This window comes from Tamandua tetradactyla, chromosome 15, assembly GCF_023851605.1.
Source record: "Tamandua tetradactyla isolate mTamTet1 chromosome 15, mTamTet1.pri, whole genome shotgun sequence".
NCBI lineage: Eukaryota > Metazoa > Chordata > Mammalia > Pilosa > Myrmecophagidae > Tamandua > Tamandua tetradactyla.
In genome coordinates this window covers 75,243,597-75,263,872 of record NC_135341.1, presented here as the reverse complement: position 1 = coordinate 75,263,872, position 20,276 = coordinate 75,243,597, and the positions used below count along the sequence as shown (strand labels likewise).

The following is a 20,276-nucleotide window of genomic DNA, read 5'->3' as shown; positions in this document are numbered from 1 at the left end:
TGAAGAGGACATGGGCTGAACATAAAGAAGAAATAGAAAAACTGAAAAAACAAATCGCAGAACTTATGGAAGTGAAGGATAAAGTAGCAAACATAGAAAAAATAATGGATAGCTACAATGATAGATTTAAAGAGACAGAAGATAGAATTAGTGATTTGGAGGATGGAACATCTGAATTCCAAAAAGAAACAGAAACTATAGGGAGAAGAATGGAAAAATTTGAACAGGGTATCAGGGAACTCAAGGACAATATGAACCACACAAATATACGTGTTGTGGGTGTCCCAGAAGGAGAAGAGAAGGGAAAAGGAGGAGAAAAACTAATGGAAGAAATTTTCACTGAAAATTTCCCAACTCTTATGAAAGACCTAAAATTACAGATCCAAGAAGTGCAGCGCACCCCAAAGAGATTAGACCCAAATAGGCGTTCTCCAAGACACTTACTAGTTAGAATGTCAGAGGTCAAAGAGAAAGAGAAGATCTTGAAAGCAGCAAGAGAAAAACAACCCATTACATACAAGGGAAACCCAATAAGACTATGTGTAGATCTCTCAGCAGAAACCATGGAAGCTAGAAGACAGTGGGATGATATATTTAAAATACTAAAAGAGAAAAACTGCCAACCAAGACTCCTATATCAGGCAAAATTATCCTTCAAAAATGAGGGAGAAATTAAAACATTCTCAGACAAAAAGTCACTGAAAGAATTTGTGACCAAGAGACCAGCTCTGCAAGAAATACTAAAGGGAGCACTAGAGTCAGATACAAAAAGACAGAAGAGAGAGATATGGAAAAGAATGTAGAAAGAAGGAAAATCAGATATGATATATATAATACAAAAGCAAAATGTTAGAGGAAAATATTATCCAAACAGTAATAACACTAAATGTCAATGGACTGAATTCCCCAATCAAAAGACATAGATTGGCAGAATGGATTAAAAAACAGGATCCTTCTATATGCTGTCTACAGGAAACACATCTTAGACCCAAAGAAAAACATAGGTTGAAAGTGAAAGGTTGGGAAAAGATATTTCATGCAAATAACAACCAGAAAAGAGCAGGAGTGGCTATACTAATATCCAACAAATTAGACTTCAAATGTAAAACAGTTAAAAGAGACAAAGAAGGACACTATATACTAATAAAAGGAACAATTAAACAAGAAGACATAACAATCATAAATATTTACGCACCGAATCAAAATGCCCCAAAATACGTGAGGAATATACTGCAAACACTGAAAAGGGAAATAGACTCATATACCATAATAGTTGGAGACTTCAACTCACCACTCTCATCAATGGACAGAATATCTAGACAGAGGATCAACAAAGAAATAGAGAATCTGAATATTACTATAAATGAACTAGACTTAATAGACATTTATAGGACATTACATCCCACAACAGCAGGATACACCTTTTTCTCAAGTGCTCATGGATCATTCTCAAAGATAGACCATATGCTGGGTCACAAAGCAAGTCTTAACAAATTTAAAAAGATTGAAATCTTACACAACACTTTCTCGGACCATAAAGGAATGATGTTGGAAATCAATAATAGGCAGAGTGCCAGAAAATTCACAAATACGTGGAGGCTCAACAACACACTCCTAAACAACGACTGGGTCAAAGAAGAAATTGCTAGAGAAATTAGCAAATACCTCGAGGCGAATGAAAATGAAAACACAACATATCAAAACTTATGGGACGCAGCAAAGGCAGTGCTAAGAGGGAAATTTATTGCTCTAAATGCCTATATCAGAAAAGAAGAAAAGGCAAAAATTCAGGAATTAACTATCCATTTGGAAGAACTGGAGAAAGAACAGCAAGCTAACCCCAAAGCAAGCAAAAGGAAAGAAATAACAAAGATTAGAGCACAAATAAATGAAATTGAAAACATGAAAACAATAGAGAAAATCAATAAGGCCAGAAGTTGGTTCTATGAGAAAATCAATAAGATTGATGGGCCCTTAGCAAGATTGACAAAAAGAAGAAGAGAGAGGATGCAAATAAATAAGATCAGAAATGGAAGAGGAGACATAACTACTGACCTCACAGAAATAAAGGAGGTAATAACAGGATACTATGAACAACTTTACGCTAATAAATACAACAATTTAGAGGAAATGGACGGGTTCCTGGAAAGACATGAACAACCAACTTTGACTCAAGAAGACATAGATGACCTCAACAAACCAATCACAAGTAAAGAAATTGAAGCAGTCATTCAAAAGCTTCCTAAAAAGAAAAGTCCAGGACCAGACGGCTTCACATGTGAATTCTATCAAACATTCCAGAAAGAATTAGTACCAACTCTCCTCAAACTCTTCAAAAAAATCGAAGTGGAGGGAAAACTACCTAATTCATTCTATGACGCCAACATTACCCTCATAACAAAACCAGGCAAAGATATTACAAGAAAAGAAAACTACAGGCCGATCTCTCTAATGAATATAGATGCAAAAATCCTCAATAAAATTCTAGCAAATCGTATCCAACAACACATTAAAAGAATTATACATCATGACCAAGTAGGATTCATCCCAGGTATGCAAGGATGGTTCAACATAAGAAAATCAATTAATGTAATACACCATATCAACAAATCAAAGCAGAAAAATCACATGATCATCTCAATTGATGCAGAGAAGGCATTTGACAAGATTCAACATCCTTTCCTGTTGAAAACACTTCAAAGGATAGGAATACAAGGGAACTTCCTTAAAATGATAGAGGGAATATATGAAAAACCCACAGCTAATATCATCCTTAATGGGGAAAAATTGAAAACGTTCCCCCTAAGATCAGGAACAAGACAAGGATGTCCACTATCACCACTATTATTCAACATTGTGTTGGAGGTTCTACCCAAAGCAATTAGACAAGAAAAAGAAATACAAGGCATCAAAATTGGAAAGGAAGAAGTAAAACTATCACTGTTTGCAGATGATATGATAATATACGTCAAAAACCCGGAAAAATCCACAACAAAACTACTAGAGCTAATAAATGAGTACAGCAAAGTAGCAGGTTACAAGATCAACATTCAAAAATCTGTAGCATTTCTATACACTAGCAATGAACAAGCAGAGGGGGAAATCAAGAAACGAATCCCATTTACAATTGCAACTAAAAGAATAAAATACCTAGGAATAAATTTAACTAAAGAGACAAAAAACCTATATAAAGAAAACTACAAAAAACTGCTAAAAGAAATCACAGAAGACCTAAACAGATGGAAGGGCATACCGTGTTCATGGATTGGAAGACTAAATATAGTTAAGATGTCAATCCTACCTAAATTGATTTACAGATTCAATGCAATACCAATCAAAATCCCAACAACGTATTTTTCAGAAATAGAAAAACCAATAAGCAAATTTATCTGGAAGGGCAGGGTGCCCCGAATTGCTAAAAACATCTTGAGGAAAAAAAACGAAGCTGGAGGTCTCGCGCTGCCTGACTTTAAGGCATATTATGAAGCCACAGTGGTCAAAACAGCATGGTATTGGCATAAAGATAGATATATCGACCAATGGAATTGAATAGAGTGCTCAGATATAGACCCTCTCATCTATGGACATTTGATCTTTGATAAGGCAGTCAAGCCAACTCACCTGGGACAGAACAGTGTCTTCAACAAATGGTGCCTAGAGAACTGGATATCCATATGCAGAAGAATGAAAGAAGACCCATATCTCACACCCTACACAAAAGTTAACTCAAAATGGATCAAAGATTTAAACATTAGGTCTAAGACCATAGAACAGTTAGAGGAAAATGTAGGGAGATATCTTATGAATCTTACAATTGGAAGTGGTTTTATGGACCTTACACCTAAAGCAAGAGCACTGAAGAAAGAAATAAATAAATGGGAGCTCCTCAAAATTAAACACTTTTGTGCATCAAAGAACTTCATCAAGAAAGTAGAAAGACAGCCTACACAATGGGAATCAATATTTGGAAACGACATATCAGATAAAGGTCTAATATCCAGAATTTATAATGAGATTGTTCAACTCAACAGCAAAAAGATAGCCAACCCAATTACAAAATGGGAAAAAGACTTGAATAGACACCTCTCAGAGGAGGAAATACAAATGGCCAAAAGACACATGAAGAGATGCTCAATGTCCCTGGCCATTAGAGAAATGCAAATCAAAACCACAATGAGATATCATCTCACACCCACCAGAATGGCCATTATCAACAAAACAGAAAATGACAAGTGCTGGAGAGGATGCGGTGAAAGAGGCACACTTATCCACTGTTGGTGGGAATGCCAAATGGTGCAACCACTGTGGAAAGCAGTTTGGCGGTTCCTCAAAAAGCTGAATATAGAATTGCCATACGACCCAGCAATACCATTGCTGGGAATCTACTCAAAGGAATTAAGGGCAAAAACTCAAACAGACATTTGCACACCAATGTTTATAGCAGCGTTATTTACAATTGCAAAGAGATGGAAACAGCCAAAATGTCCATCAACAGACGAGTGGCTAAACAAACTGTGGTATATACATACGATGGAATATTATGCAGCTTTAAGGCAGGATAAACTTATGAAGCATGTAATAACATGGATGGACCTAGAGAACATTATGCTGAGTGAGTCTAGCCAAAAACTAAAAGACAAATACTGTATGGTCCCAATGATGTGAATCGACACTCGAGAATAAACTTGAAATATGTCATTGGTCACAGAGTTCAGCAGGAGTTAGAAACAGGGTAAGATAATGGGTAATTGGAGCTGATGGAATACAGACTGTGCAATAGGACTAGATACAAAAACTCAAAAATGGACAGCACAATAATACCTAATTGTAAAGTAATCATGTTAAAATACTGAACGAAGCTGCATCCGAGCGATAGGTTCTTGTTTTGTTTTGTTTTGTTTGTTTTGTTCTTATTATTATTACTTTTATTTTTTTTCTCTATATTAACATTCTATATTTTTTTCTGTTATACTGCTAGTTCTTCTAAACTGATGCAAATGTACTAAGAAACGATGATCATGCATCTATGTGATGATGTTAAGAATTACTGATTGCATATGTAGAATGGTATGATGTCTAAAAAAAAAAAAAAATGGTCAGCACAATACTGCCTAACTGTAATGTAATTATGTTGGAACGCTGAATGAAGCTGCATCTGATCTATAGTTTTTTTTTTTGTTTTTTTTTCTTTCTCTTATATATTTTTGTACTTTTTATTTTTATTTGTGTTTTCTCTGTGTTATCACTTTATTTCTTTTTCTGTTGTCGTGCTATTTCTTTCTCTAAATCGATGCATATGTACTGAGAAATGATGACCGTACACCTATGTGATGATATTAAGAATTACTGATTGCTTATGTAGAATGGATTGATTTCTAATGTTGTGTTAGTTAATTTTTTTTTAATTAATAAAAAAAAAAAAAGAGAGGCATAAAAAAAAAAAAAAAAAGTTAACCGATCATGTTTACATTTTTTTTTCCTGTGGAAATGTTCACATCAATGTTAGTGTTTCTGTGTTTGTAGTGAATAAAGTTGATTTGCATTAAAAAAAAATACAACATATCAAAACCTATGGGATATAGTGAGGGTGTGCTGAGAGGGAAAATTTATAGCTCTAAATGCATATATTAGAAAAGTAGAAAGAGCTAAAATCAAAGACCTAACTGAACAGTGAAGATGTTAGAGAAAGAACAGCAAACCAACTGTAAAGCAAGTAGAAAGAAAGATTAAAGCAGAAATAAATGACCTGGAAAACAAAACAAAACAAACTATTTCATGAACAATGAAACCAAAAGTTGCCTCTTAGAGAAGATTAACAAGATTGACAAACACTTAGCTAGACTGACAAAGTCAAAAAGAGAGAAGATACAAATAAAATCAGAGATGAAGACCATTACTATGGATCCTGAAGAAATTAAAAAAAAAAGAGAGAGAGAATACTGTGAACACTGTATGCCAGTAAACTAGATAACTTAGAGGTAATGGACAATTTCCTAGAAATACATGAACAACCTAAACTAGCTCCAGAAGAAATGGAAGACCTCAACAAATCAATCTTAAGTAAAGAGATTCAACCAGTTATCAAAAACCGTCCTACAAAGAGAAGCCCAGGACCAGATGACTTCAGCGGGGAGATTTTCCCAAACATTCCAAAAAGAACTAACACTATTCCTGCTCAAACTCTTCCAAAAAATTGAAGAATAAAGATACTACCTAACTCATTTTATAAAGCTAACATCACTCTAGTATGAAAACCAGATGAAGATACTATAAGGAAGGAAAACTACATTCCCAAATCAATATAGATGCAAAATTTCTCAACAAGATACTTGCAATCAAATCCAAGAGTACATTAAAGAAATTATACACCATGACCAAATGGGGTTCATTCCAAGCATGCAAGAGTGGTTCAACATAAGAAAATTAAAAAGTATAATATAACACATTAACAAATCAAAAGGGAAAGATCACATGATCATCTCTATTGATGTTATAAAAACATTCGACAAAATTCAGCATCCCTTTCTCATAAAACACTCCAAAAGTTAGAAATTGAAGGAAACTTCTTCAATGTGATAAAAGACGTATATGAAAAGCCCACAGCCAGTATCATACTCAATGGCAAGAGAATGAAAGCCTCCCCCCTAATATTGGAAATGAGACAAGGATGCCCACTATCACTGCTATTATTCAACATCATGCTAGAAGTTCTAGCTAGAGAAATTAGGCAAGAAAAAGAAATAGAATGCATCCAAATCAGAAAGGAAGTTGTAAAATTTTCATTATTTCCAGATGACATGATCCTATATTTGGAAAATCCCAAGAACTCTATGACAAAGCTACCTGAGCTAATGAACAAATTCAGCACAGTGGCAGGATATAAAATTAATGCACAAAAAAATAATGTTTCTATATACTAGAAATGACCTAACTGAGGAGACAATTGAGAAAAACATGCCACTCATAATAGTAACTAAAAGAATCATGTATCTGAGAATAAGCTTAACCAAGGATGTAAAGGAACTCAATATAGAAAACTACAAACTTTCCTAAAATAAATCAAAGAAGACCTAAATAGGTGGGAATATATTTCATGTTCATGGATAAGAAGGGTAAATGTCATGATGATGTCAGTTATACCCAAATTGATCTAGAGATTCAATGCAATACTAATCAAAACTTCAAAAATTTACTTTGAAGACTTGGAAAAGCTAGTTACCAAATTTATTTGGAAGGAGAAAGGGCCTCAGATTCCCAAAAACATCCTGAAAAAGAAGAACGAGTGGGAGGACATACACTTCTTGACTTTAAAGCTTGATATAAAGCCACAGTAGCCAAAACAGCATAGTATTGGCACAAAAATAAACATATTAATCAGTGGAACTGAATTGAGAGTTCATAAATAAACTCCCAGTTCTATGGGTCAATGAATTTTTGGGCAAGGCCCCCATATCCACTAAACTGGGACAGAATAGTCCCTTCAGTGAATGGGGCTGGGAGAACTGGATATTCACAGTCAAAGGAATGAGCAAGGACCTCTACCTCACCCCCTTACAAAAATTAACTCAAAGTATATCAAAGACCAAAGCATAAGAGCCAATACTATAAAACTCCTAGAAGAAAATATAGGGAAACATCTTTAAGATCTAGTAATAGGAGGTAGCTTCTTAGACCGTTCACCCAAAAAAAAAAAAAAAAAAAGATAGACAAATAGAAACTACAAAATCAAATGCTTCTGCACCTCAAAAGACTGTCAAAAGGGTGAAGAGGATATGGAGAAACTGGGACACTTATGCACTGCTGGTGGGAATATATAGTGGTGCAGACACTATGGAAGACTGTTTGGCAGTTCCTTAGGAAACTAAATATCGAGTTGCCCTATGACCCAGCAATAGAACTATTTGGTATATACCCAGAAGAGTTGAAGCAATGACACAAACAGACATTTGCACACTGATGTTCATAGCAGCATTATTTACGATTGCCAAAAGATGGAAACAAACGAAATGCCCATCAACAGATGAGTGGATCAGCAAAATGTAGTATATACATATGATGGAATATTATGCAGCAATAAGACTAAATGAAATCCTGAAGCACTTGACAAGATGTATAAGCCTTGAGGACATAATGATGAGTGAAATAAGCCAGACACAAAAGGATAGATACTGTATGATTCCACTTTTATGACCATCATGAAGTTATAACCAGAGGCTTATAATACAGAATATAGGGGACTTAGAGAAACATAGAAACTAGAGATGAGTGAATGGTTTGCTAATGAGATTGAACTCCAATGTAAGGGAATAGATAGGATTGAAGGCGATTCTCTAGTAGGTCTAGAAGTATTATTACCATATTGAAGATGAACAAGATTGAAAGGGGTTGTATAGACCTACATGTCCCACTAATTAACACTAGAAATATAAATGAGTTCTTGCAAGAATTACTTCAGAGATATGATTCATGTACAAAGAGTGTTTAAGTCCAGGGTATGGGGGAACACTGCTATTGCATACTATGGGCTATGTTCAAAAGGGAAACATCAGCACTACCACAGCAACAGCAGAGGTAAATAATGGGGGGGGGGGGGGGACAAGAGTTAAGAGGAGGTTTAAATTTCCTATTTTGTAAGGGCGTGTTTTATTGGTTTTCATTTGGGAACAAATGAAATTATCTAAAATTGAGAATGTTGATGGATTGTGGACTTTGGGCCCCATACATGATGCCTAATGAATGCAAGTGGCCGAAGGATGCACTGACTGAGAAGTAGATTGGCGAATGATGTTGTATACCTATGAACAAAGGTTGTGCTTCTACAAAAAGGAACGAAATCACGAGGCATGCAATGATGTGAATGAATATATGGGACATTTGGTGAGGTAAATTAAGCCAGAAACAAAAGAACAACAATGGTATGGTCTCCTTTAGAAAATGCTTATAGGAAAACAGGGGCCTAGATTGTAAGTTTTTAAAACAGGCACATTAAGTCCAGAGTGGTAATTATTTTATTTCTGGATTTTGAGAGCCTGATATATATATATAACCTGATATTTAAAGATAAGAATGAATCTGATTGGGTTGGGGTTAAAGTAATTCAGAACACAGGAATAAGGAATAAGGAAGACATTGTCTTTTATATTTGTATTATATTTATATTTTAGAACCACATATACTCTTTGAGACCAAAGGAAGAAAGCTTTATTTGGTCTGGAACTGACATTTTCTGTAGCATGTAATCTAATTCAACCCATCTGTATAGCTCATGTGAACAATTGAAACACAGGGAGCCCAGAATAAGAAAGAGGTCCTTTAATCCTGTATAGCTTAATGTAATGCCTGGATACATCCTAGAGTATATTAAGCAGATAATCAAAAAGTATTGGCAAAGTCCGTTGAGTGATGGGAGAAAAAAATATGGAACTATTGAACCTTACCATCAAGGAATCCCCTGATACTGTGTCAAAGTTTAGGGACACCCAAATCAATAGACTATGCCCTTGATCCTGAGGCTCTCTTGTGAAGCTTATGTAGGTAGCGGAGAAGCTTAGACTACCTATAGGTATGCCTTAGAGTTACTTCTGGAGGACCTCTGTTGTTGCTCAGATGTGGCCTCACTCTCTCTAAGCCCAACTCTGCAAGTGAAATCATTGCCCTCCCCCTATTTGGGACATGGCATCCAGGGGTAAAAATCTCCCTGGCAACATGGGAGATGGCTCCCAGGGATGAATCTGGCTCTGGCTCTGTGTGATCAACAATTCCATCCTGATCAAAGGGGGAAAAGAAGTGTAACTAATAAAGTATTAGTGGCAGAGAGAGTTCAAATAGAGTTGAGAGGCTACTCTGGAGGTTTCTCTTACACAAACTTCAGTTAGACCTTGCTACCAATCATATAACCTGCCAAACTCCACCTGGGACCATTCCAGCCAATCCTAAAGAATACCTAGTGCAATGTATAAGATTCCATAAGGGTTCCATGCACTAGAGTAACTTTCCAGAAACCTACGATCTCCACAAGGGTCCCTGGACCAGATAAGTCCTGAAGCCTAGAGGGCCCAGCCTCTCCAGAACATCAGCTAGTTCCATCTCCCTACCCCATACTAGTGACAGACCCTTTCAGCATGAAAAAGCTAAAATGGCCATAGCCCAAACACACCTAAACAGAAGGATGGAAAGATCAAAGGTGATGGTGGAATTATACAGAGAAGACAGGATTTAACAGATGAATATGAATGCTGAATCATTAAATTGGTTTGTGTTTTAGTCCCCAGTATGTTAGAGCAGCTAGAAGTAAAAGCCTAAAATTGTGGCATTGTAACCCATTTCAAACTCTGAAATATGTTCTGCAACTAATTGTGGTGCTGTGCTGTGAAATTTTTTGCTTTTTTTGTATATATGTTATTTTTCACACACACAGAAAGAAAATAGTCAATTTTTGTGCGTGTGTGATGATAAAAAAAAATTTAAGCCTTCTAGCCTCCTATATTCTGGAGCAGCTGGAAGGAGAAACTGAGAGGATTATATGGAAGCCCATGGCAAAGTCTGGAATCTGTCATGTAACTACTTGTTGAAGAGTGCTTTGAAAACTATTGCTTTTTTATTTCTTTGCTTCATACATGTTATACTATACAATTAAAAAGTTAAAAAAAGGTGAGAAGGCAGCCAATTCAATGGAGAAAATATTTGGAAACCACACATCAGATAAAGGTTTGATGTCCAGTATATATAAAGAAATCCTACAAATCAACGATAAAAACAAAAACCCCAGTTATAAAATGGACAAAAGATATGAATAGATATTTTTCCAAAGAGGAAATACAGATAGCTAAAAAGCACATGAAAAGATGCTCATCTTCATTGGCTATTAGGGAAATGCAAATCAAAACTGCAATGAGTGCCTATAAGAATGGCTGCCATTAAACAAACAGGAAACTACAAATGTTGGAGAGGAAGTGGAGAAATTGGAACACTTATCCATTGCTAGTGGAAATGTGTAGTGGTACAGCCCCTGTGGAAGACAGGTGGGAAGTTACTCAGAAGACTAAATATCAAGTTACCCTATGATCCAGCAATTCAGCTACTCAGTAAATACTCAGAAAATCTGGACACAATGACTTGAAATGACATATGCACACTGATGTTCACAGCAGTATTATTCACAATTGCCAAAAGTTAAAACAATACAAGTGTCCATCAACAGATAAATGGATGAACAAACTGTGGCATATCTATATGATGGAATATAAAGCAGCAGTAAGAAGGGGTGAGGTCCTGAAGCATATGACAACAAGGATAAAACCTGAAGACATAATGCTGAGTGAAATAAGCCAGACACAAAAGGATAGATACTTGTATGATTTCACTGACATGAATCCCCTAGAAAATGAAAACTCAAACTCTTAAAATGTAGAATATAGGGAATCTAGAAAAAGACAGAAGCCAGAAGAAGGTGGAGTGATCACCTTATACAGAAAGACTTGTTAACATTGTTGAACTTTATGGAAATGGATAGAGGTGATAGTAGTTCGTTAGTGGGATTATAAATAGCAGTGCCTTATTGAATGTGAATATGATTGAAAGGAGTTGCTTAAAATCATGTATTTTACCAATCTGCATTCCACATATTGAAAAGTTATTGCATAAATTACTTCAAAGGTATGACACTTGTACAAAAAGTTAGTAATAGAGTGGTGTGCTCATTTGAAGCTGTTATGTACCCCAGAAAAGCCATGTTCTTTTAATCCAATCTTGCGGGGCAGACCTATTGTTGGGTGGGACCTCTTAATTAGGTTGTTTCCATGGAGATGTGACCCTGCCCGTTAAAGATGGGTATCATTCCTTTCCTGGAGTCCTTTATGAAAGAGAACTCTGAGCCAAAACAAAGACCAGAGAGATAAAACCAAGACAAAGATGTTTGGAAATGCTAAGCTTAGAGATGAAATTCTGAGTCTGTCTCACAGAAGCTAAGTGAGGAACCACAGAGGCTTAGAGTGAACACCACTGGAAAGAGAGGCTGAGAAAGCTGTTTGAAACCAGAAGTCAGGAGAGAAGGACAGTAGAAGTTGCCTTGTGCCTTCACATGTGACAGAGAAACCCCAAATGCCACTGGCTTTTCTTCAGAGTCAAAGTATCTTTCTCTGGATGCCTAATTCAGATATTTTCATGGCCTTGGGGATATAAATTTGTAACTTAATAAATCCCCTTGAAAAAGCCACTCCATTTCTGGTATATTGCATTCTGGCAGTTTTAGCAAACTGAAACAAGTGGTGTGGGAAAAACTACTTAAGGTATGCTATGGACTATATTTGATAGGAATACCTCACAGGTACCACAATAATACTATGGGTAAATAATTGGTGGGGGTAGGTGGGTAGATAAGAGTTGTGGAGTATTTGGGGTTTTCTCTTTGTGAGGGTGTGTCTATTACTTGTCTCTTTGAAGCAATGAAAATTGTGAGAGTGGTGATGATTGTACAAATAAATGAGAATTCTGTGAGACATTGTTTAAATGGATAGAATATGGGCTATGTGAATATATCTCAACAAAATCTTCAGATTCAAAATAAATAAATAAGCAGAGAGATTCAAGTTCCAGAGAAAATCTACAGAGAATGGTATACTTATTCAATAGGTATACTGGTTGGTAGCAGAAATGTCAAGCCCCTCCAGAGGGTCATGTGGTACATCTACAGGAGACTGAATATAATATCTTCATACAATTACACAATCCCATTACTAGGAGTATACTAAGAAGAAATGAAAGCAGGGATTTGGATAGATTTTTTTTTACTTGTATTTTTATTGGCTATTTTGAAAATGTTTTTATTGGTAAATCTTCACACACATAACTTCCATTCATGATGTACAATCAGTGGCTCACAATATCATCACATAGTTGTGTATTCATCACCGTGACCATTTTTAGAACATATGCATTACTCCAGAAAAATAAATAAAAAGAAAAAAGAAAAGGCTCATACATATCATACTCCTTACCCCTTCCTCTCATTGACCACTAATATTTCCATCTACACAATTTATTTTACCCTTCGCCTCCTCCATTATTTATTTATTTTTTTATCCATGTATTTTTACTCATCTGTCCATATCCTGGATAAAAAGAGCAACAGACACAAGGTTTTCACAATCTCACAGTCCATTGTAAAAGTTATATCTTTATACAATCATCTTCAAGAATCAAGGTTACTGAAAAACAAAGCTCAACAGTTTCAGGTACTTCCCTCCAGCCACTCCAATACACCATAAACTAAAAAAGGGATATCTGTATAATGTATAAGAATAACCTCCAGGATAACCTCTTGACTCTGAAATTTCTCAACCACTGAAACTTTATTTTGTCACATTTCTCTTTTCTCCCTTTTGGTGAAGAAGTCTTTCTCAATTCCTTAATGCTGGAACCCAGCTCATCCTGGGATTTCTGTTCCATGTTTCCAGGGAGATTTACACCCTTGGGAGTCATGTCCCAAATTGTGGGGAGAGCATTGAGTTCACCTGCTGAGTTGGCTTAGAGAGAGAGAGAGGTCACATCTGAGCAACAAAAGAGGTTTCCTGGTGATGACTCTTAGGCCTAATTTTAAGTAGGCTTAGCCTATCCTTTGTAGGAATAAGTTTCATAGGGGAAAACCCCACGATCAAGGGCTTGGCCTTTTGATTTGGTTGTCACCACTGCTTGCAAGACTATCAGATATTCTCCAAATGGGGAAGTTGAATATTTCCTCCTTTCTCCCCATCCTCCAAGAGGATCTTGCAAATACTTCTTTATTCACTGGCCAAATTACTCTGGGATATATTGGGACATCACACTAACCTGGACAAACTAACAAAATCTCACACCCTATCCAAAATTCTATCTACTTACGGTGTTCAACTAAATTGACCATACAAGTTGAATTAGAATTTGCACTACCCAAAGTATAAATTTTGTACCAAATAAACATCTCTCCAACTGGTCTCACACAGAAGTTGAAGTTTTAAAATATGGACGATATCATCCTTTACCCTGTATTCTGTTGGATAGACATTTGCATACTGATGCTATGGTGACATTATTCATGATGCTCACTGTATGTAGGTGGCCAAAGGGCATATTGACTGAGAAGCAGAAGGCCAAACTGTGGTATATATATATATATATATGAAGGAATATTGTGCAGCTACAGAAAAGAATGAATTTGTGAGGCATGCAATGAGGTGAGTGAACCTTGAAGACATTTTGTTGAGCAATATAAACCAGAAACAAAAGGACATATATTGCATGGTCTCTTTTATAAAATAGTTATAAGAAAATTAGGGCCTACATTGTAAGCTCTTACAGCAGTCACATTTATTCCAGAGTTTTGGTATTATTTTCAAATATTGAAATGCTGTGCTCTGTGTATAGTCTGATGTATTCCTGGAACTTTGGGTAACTGTGACACCTAAGACTCAGAGTTAGAGTTATGCAGCTCTGATGGTCAGCATTACTCCATACAGAAGCTATTAAAGAAGCTAAAAAAAGATCAGACTTCAATTAGAGATAAGAATGAACCTAATATGGTTGGGACTAAGGTTAATTAGAATTCAGGGCAAAGGATGATATTGCCTATATTCTAGAACTTCACCTTCCATGTGAGACCAAAGGAAGAAATGTTTATTTTGTACAAAGCTTAAATTTTCTGTAGCACACAATATAACTTTACCTATCTGGCTAGTTCAGTTAAATAGCCTAAACACATGGAGCCTAGAATAGGGAATGAGATCTTGTAAGTCTGTATAGCCTAATGTAATATCCTGATACATTCTGGAATATGCTAGGTAGGTAATTTTAAAGTATTGGCAAAGCCCCTTGAGGGATTGGAAAAAAATATGAAACTATTATACTTCCCCATCTGGGAAATTCCTGGTACTCTCACAAGCATTAGAGAGTCCCAATATAATAGGCCAAGATCTCGATCTTGAGGCTAGCTCTTATAAAACGTATTTCTGTAACAGGGAAGTTAAGCCTGCATATAGTTATGCCTAAGAGTCCCTTCCAGAGAACCTCTTTTGTTGTTCATATGTGCCTCCCACCCTCTCAGCCCAACTCTGCATGCAATCCCATTACCCTCCCCTCTACATAGGACATGACTTCTAGGGGTGTAAGTCTTCCTGGCAATGTGGAATATGACTGCCAGGGATGAGCCTGTCTCTGGCATTGTGGGATCTTCAGTGCCTTCCTGGCCAAAAGGGAGAAAAGAAATGTAACAAAATAAGGTATCAGTGGCTGAGAGACTTCAAATAGGGTCGAGAGGCTATTCTGGAGGTTACTGTTATGCAAGCTTCAGTAAGATATTGCAAATTGTCATGATATGCCAAACCCTAACCAACAGGATTCCTGAAAATCCTAAAGAATACCCAGGGCCTTATCTGAGGCTCTATAAAAGTTTCACTCACTGTGCCAGTTTGAATCTGTGGTGTACCCCGGAAAAGCCATGTCCTTTAATCCTCATTCAGTATTGCTGGGTAGGAACTTTTTGATTATCCATGGAGATGTGACCCACCAAATTCTGGGTGGCAACTTTTGATTAGATGGTTTCTGTGGAGATATGTCTATACCCATTCAAGGTGGAGTTGCTTACTGGAGCCCTTTAAGAGGGAACCATTTTAGAAAGAGCAACAAGAGCCCACACAACCAGAGACCTTTGGAAATGAAAAAGGAAAATGCCCCCAGGGGGAGCTTCATGAAACAAGAAGGCTGGAGAGGAAGCCACTGTCTTGATGTTTACCATGTGCCTTTCCAGTTGAGAGAGAAACCTTGATCATCATCAGATTTCTTAAATCAAGGTATCTTTTCCTGGATGCCTGAGATTGGATATTTTTATATCCTGGCTTTAATTTGGGCATTTTCATGGCCTTAGAACATGTAAACTTGCAACTTCATAAATTCCCCTTTTTAAAAGCCATTCCATTTCTGGTATATTGATTCTGGCAGCTTGCAAACTAGAACACTCAATAAGTTTATTTTTCAAAGACTTAAAACCTCAAGATTGTTCCTATGCCAGATAAGCCCTGAAACCCAGAGGCACAAGTATCTTCAAAAACATCAACTAGTTGCATCCCCCTATGTCATAATATTGACACCCCTCTTCAATATGAGGAAGTTAGAATTGTCATTGCCTAAATATCCCAGAAGACTGAGAGAAGGATCAAATGAGAGGGAGGAGTTGTAACAGAGAAGATAGAATTTAACAAATGATTATTACTACTCTATCATTATATTGATATTTCTTTTTAGTTTCTAGTGTATTAGAACATACCTGAAATTGTGAAACTGTAATCCATGTCAAACTTTGTAATTTACTCTATAACTACTTGTTAAACTGTACTTTAAGGTTTTAAAATGTACCCACTAAAACGAAAACTTTAATCAATTTCTCATTGCCTTCCAGATTGTATTCTATCTCTCCTCCCAATTTTATAGCCAAATGTATTGAAACAATTTTTCCATGTGATGGCTCCATTCCCTTTCCTCTCTATTTCCTTTTCAACCTGTTTCAATCTGTTTTTTGCCCCAAAACTGAGCACATATTCTTTGCTCCTAGACTTAATGACCTCTTCCCATATCCCTTATCTAAATGAAAGGCATAACCATTCAACTCAGCGATGCATTTCTGATACATCCCTCTCTTACAGGGACGTGTATCTCTTACACACTGAAAATTCAATCCATCACCAAGAACTGACAATTTTATACCTAAATATCTCATGAATCTCACCTCTTCTTTCCATCTCCACTGCCATCATCATTTCTTGTCTTGACTAGTACAAGGGCTTCTTAATTGGTCTACTCAAATCCTCCTCATGACCCATCTAATTTTTATCCCCACCATGGTCAGGGTATATTTGTTTATTTGACTATTTTGTTCTTGACAAGTTATTTGTATTTCTTTGACAATTTTGTTCATTTTTATCTCCCCCACTCTATTCCAGTTCCTAACACCAAGTCTGGCATACAGTAAGGGCAAAATAAATGTTTGTGGAGTGAATAAAGTATCTAGCACAATATAGGTACTCTTTAAACGGGGCTTCTATTGCTGGGATCATCATCTGCCTCATCATCATCATCACCAACTGATGAGAAGGAAAAGGAATTTATATAGTTGAGCTAGAAAGATTTAAATTCTCTCTAACCTTTGAACTTCTAGGATTCTACATCTAAGCAATACATGATTCCAAGTAAGGATGACCAAGATACTGCTGAATCAAATACAAGAAGAAAATTCTACTTGATACTTCTCATATCTAACAACTCAAACTTGAGATCAAGGTCTATTCAGAATGTGGAGCCAAATAGGACCACTAACTTAGAAGAGGTATTTTTTTTTTGGAGAGATAATCATCCTCATCCACAAAATGCAATATGAGGCTGCCTGAAGGGATATTTATGGAACAATGAGAGAGGTCCTGGCCACCAACCTGGAGATTAACTTTTAGGATATTTTCTGCCTTCAGAACATCCTTGCAATGAATATCTGTTTCACTGGATTCAGGAATTATTTGGGGCAATGCCTAACAGCCAAATAAAGGAAGAAATCCGTCAAGAAAGAAAGATTGTTAGCACAATCATATCCTTTAAGTATTGAAAATATTTTTTCCTTTCAGTTGTTTTTCAAGTAGAATTGATTTCTACACTCAGTCCTACCTAACACTTATAGAAAGCAGTGTACCTTTATGGAACTAATAGAAGAAACAAGAGGCACACATGACCCTCTGCCATAAAATAAAGGTTTTCTCTCTGTTCAAAGTCAACTGGCTCCCATAAGGATAAAATCTGCACAAGGCATCAATGAACAATACTCCAGCCAAACCATCTAAGTGCCCACTTTCCTCCCTCTCGCCCGCCTTTTTTATGGAAATCCTCTTCCCTGTTCAGCTTATAGCAGAACATCAGGATCATTAAATCTGCTTGACCCAGAGAGGTTCTACTGACTTTTGTGTGTGTGTGTGTGTGCATCTTTTTTTTTCTTTTTAATATTTTTATTGAGAAATCTTCACACACACAGTCCATACATGGTATGCAATCAATGGCTCACAATGTCATCACAAAGTTATATATTCATCACCATGATCATTTTAGAACATTTGCATCACTCCAGAAAAATCTACAGACTTTTTGCAGTTGGCACTAGAACATGCTTGCTATTTTCACTGCTCTAACACACAGACAAATATATATATATATATATATGAAGATTTCAAAGGATGAGTTTGTCTCCCTGCTTTTCATGGTGATCTCCTTTTCTATCTTTCTGTGAATAATATATGTTATATTAGTTATTTATTGTTGCATAACAATTCACTCCAGAAATTGGAAGCTTAAAGAAACAAACATTTATTATCTCATAGTCTCTGTATGTCAGGAATCTGAGTGCAGCTTAGCTTAGTCGTCTGGATCTGTTCTTTTGTGTCAGGCTTATTTCATTCAGTATTATCTCTTGAGGGAAGATTTTCTTCCAAGCACACTTAAGTAGTTCTTGGCAAACCTCAAGTCTTCACTGGCTGGCCACAGCCATTGTTCCTTGTCACATTGGGGCTTATAGGACTCTTCACAATATGGTAGCTTGCTTCCCCGGGGGAGGCTTCTAAGAGAGAGAATGAGAGTTTGTAAGCAAGATGAACAGCACAGGGCAGACCATGATGGCTCAGCAGGCAGGGTTCTCACCTGCCATGCCAGAGGACCCGGGTTCGATTCTGGTCCCTGCCCATGTAAAAAAAAAAGATGAAAGGCACGGTCTTTTTGTAACCTAATCTCAAAATCACTTTTTTAATTTTTGTTTTTATTACAGAAGTTGTAAGTTTATAAGAGAACTTGTAGAAAAATCGTTCATAAAATACAGACTTCCCATGTGCCATCCTATTATTAATATTTGCATTAGAATGATACATTTGCTACAATTCACGAAAGAACATTTTTGTAAGTGTTATTATCTATAGTCCACCATACAATAGGGTTAACTGTTGGTGCTTGTAGTAGTTAGGGTCAGGTGTCAGCTTGGCCAGGTGATGGTGCCCAGTTGTTCCACTGCTGTGCACTTTAGTCATCAGTATGTGAATTTCATCTATGGTTGATTACATCTGTTGTCGGCTAAGGAGAATGCGTTTCACAATGCGTGAGGCTTAAAAGGACAAGTCAGAAGAGAAAGAAACAATTCAGCCCAGCTCCAAGGAGAGCAACACCAGCTAACACAATGCAGCTTAGAGCTCAAAGCCAGACATTTGGAGGCAGAAAGGAATCGCCCCAGGAGAAGCGATTTGATCACAGAAGCTGGGAGAGAGGCCGTAAGGCGTTTCCGTGTGCCTTCCCAAATCAGTAAATTTATAACTAAATAAATCCCTTTTATAAAAGCCAACCAGGGTGGGCCACGTTGGCTCAGCATGCAGAGTTCTCACCTGCCATGCCATAGACCCAGGTTCAATTTCCCGTGTCTGCCCATGCAAAAAAAAAAAAGCCAGCCTATCTCTGGTGTATTGTATTCTGGTAGCCTTAGCAAACTAAAACAGTGCTGTGCAACTTTTAATTTTTATTCTAGTAACATATATATAATCTAAAATGCCCCCCTTTCAACCACATTCAAACATAATTCAGAATATTAATTATGTTCACAATGTGGTACTGCATCACTACCATCCATTACCAAAACTTAACAATCAATCCAAATAGAAACACTGTATATTTAAACATTAACTCCCTATTCCCTACCTACACTCTGTCCTCCGATAGCCTATATTCTAGATTCTGATTCTATGAGTTTGCTTATTCAAATTATTTCATATCAATGAGATCATACAATATTTGTCCTTTTGTGTCTGGCTTATTTCATTCAATATGATAGCTTCATGTTTTCACATGTTTCAGAACTTCATTCCTTTTTACAGCTGAATAATATTCCATTGTACGTATATACATTTTATTTACCCATTTATTGGTTGATGGACACTTGGGATGCTTTTATCTTTTGGCAATTGTGAATAATGCTGCTATGAATATTGATGTGTAAATATCTGTCTGAGTCCCTGCTTTCAAATCTTTTGGGTATATACCTAGAAGTGGAAAATCCATCACTGTTGTAGTATTCTTTCCATAAGTAGAAAGTCACTAAGTCCATTCCTCAAAGGGAAGAGATGACTCAATGGAATGAATATCAAGAGCTTGGGATCACTGAGGACCATCTTAAATAGAAGCTGTCTACCACAGTGAATTATTTTATTCTCATAGGCAAGAACATGGCTGTAACTTGA

At 36.5% G+C, this 20,276-nt stretch overlaps 1 protein-coding gene across 17 annotated transcripts in view; it reads left to right on the top strand.

Annotated features, from left to right (window-relative positions):
• Positions 1-20,276, top strand: part of CPNE4 (copine 4) — a 694,898-nt gene that overhangs the window by 543,674 nt on the left and 130,948 nt on the right. The window lies entirely within an intron of this gene.